Raw genomic sequence first — 2,152 nt, 5'->3', positions numbered from 1 at the left:
GTACAATTTATTTTTCGTGACTAAAATAAATTTTTATGCAAGTATGGGGACAGAATTATTCTTATAAATTTCGTCTCTTCCAGAGTAATTTTTTTTTCTAGGAGAGTTTGTTTGGCAAATTCTACACTGACAACTGTAAAAGATTTTTAAGGATTCTAAAGTGATGTCAGTAATTATCCAGTCGTAATTTCTAAGAGTAAAATTGAAAGATGGAAATTTAGAGTGATAGATTCACAAGTAAGGTAATACAATAGAACAAAACCTTGCAATTTCTTTGGATCACTTTTTAAAAATTAAACTCTCAGGAGGGATTTAGCTCAGTGGCACCGCACCGGTCTTGCAAGCACAAGGTCCTGAGTTCGATCTCCGGTACCAAAAATAAATAACAATAAATAAATCAACAAATAAAAAGTTAAGTTCTTATTTTAATGGAACAGATACAGGTTCTTTTTTTTTTTTTTTTTTTTTTTTTTTTTTTTTTTTCTGTGTGTTTGATCGGGTTTTTTTTTTTTTTTTTTTTTTTTTTTTTTTGGTTTGGTACCAGTGATTGAACTCGGGTCCTTGTGTTTTCAAGGCAGGACACCAAACCGCTAGGCTAAATCCCCAGCCCTGGATGCAGGTTCTGTAACACATTCAAGCAGAATGACAACTTGCTTTCTATAAGAGAAACAGATGGAAAGAGGAAGATTTTGGTAAGCTTCCTGAGCAATTAACTTTCTGGTAGACCTCGAAGGTCCTGGAGCTATCACATTCACTTTGATAAAATTTGGTTTCTTTACTTACCAACATGTAACTACAGTATAATTCCGATTGTGCTAAGCAAGATAGTCTCTGTAATAAAAACATTTAAAAACTATTTAATGTAAGTTACTTTTTAATCAAGACAAGCACGTCAGATAGTTAATTTTTACAGTAGTGTAAGTGTCATAGGATAGCTTGGTTGTAAATTTGGCTCATTTTACGACTGTTGACAATCTATAACTTCAGAGTGCACCTAAAATAATTCTACACCAGGACCTGCCTTTTGGTTGTATTTGGCCAGGCTAGCAGATCTATATATTATTAGTGGTGATGATGAAAGTCCCATTAAAAGAGCATAAAAATTATGCCCTATGTCATAAATGCCACCATGCTACTTATGCGTTTCTGAAGTAATTTATTTCGCTTAAAATTCAGGTCAAACCAGAAACAAAATTACCCTCTACTCATAACTTCAGTCCTCCTCCCATCTGCCTTAAGCAAATAGAAAGAACAAATGTACTGCGGATTTCTTTGAAAAGGTTTAGTATTATGTTTGTTTTACTCATTTTTCTACATATAGAACCTTTGTTGTCCTTTAAAATGCAATTCAGAAATGTAACTGATGTATTTTTTTTCCAACCAATAGAACAAACATACGACAAAATGAATGCATGCTCCTTTTGGCCTGTAAGATTTGTTTTGTAAATTATTCTATTTGCAGCCAGGGGAAACACATGAGATCATTTCTTTTCCTCCGCCAACAGCAAACTGCTTTCCCCACCCCACGTGGCCAGCTGAGCAGAAAGACTAGCGCGCTTCTGCGCACCCAGACTAGTAAACTGGCAGGGCAAGGCTCAGTCAGCAGGGCACCTCCTGCTCAGTCACAGATGGTGCCAAGTCGCTCCCCGGTGCGAGTGCCTCATAGGCCCACAGAATAGGAAAAGACCTAAAGGACACTCAGTTGCTGCAAGCCATTTGTCTGTATTATATATACATTGTACTCCACGTGCGTTCCAAGCACGCGGGCGAGCACGCAGACAGACAGACAGACACACACACACACACACACACACACGCGCACGCACGCACGCACAACGCATCCTGAACCTCACCAGGCTCAGGCCGTGACACGTCCCTCTCTCACCCCGAGTCCCCGCCCTTGCCCTCCCTGCGAGCCGCTCCCCACCCGCCCGGGGTCCACGTGGGCGCACTCAGCCCACTGAGCCCTTTGCCGGCCCCAGAGCTGGGAGCGAGGGCGAGGCCCCGGGGTCGGACGGACAAAGTGGGAGTCCAATCGGGCCCAGCTCTGCTCCCCGGAGGGAGGGAGCGGCGGCTGGGACCGGCCCAATGAGCGGGGAGCCCGAGTGGGACTTCCTCCCGGAATCCCGTTGGCCCGAATAGCGGCCGCGGG

The sequence above is a fragment of the Fukomys damarensis genome, unplaced genomic scaffold (genome assembly GCF_012274545.1).
Source record: "Fukomys damarensis isolate Sample0158 unplaced genomic scaffold, DMR_v1.0_HiC HiC_scaffold_12, whole genome shotgun sequence".
Taxonomy (NCBI): Eukaryota; Metazoa; Chordata; class Mammalia; order Rodentia; family Bathyergidae; genus Fukomys; species Fukomys damarensis.
Note: the sequence above shows the minus strand (reverse complement) of the source record.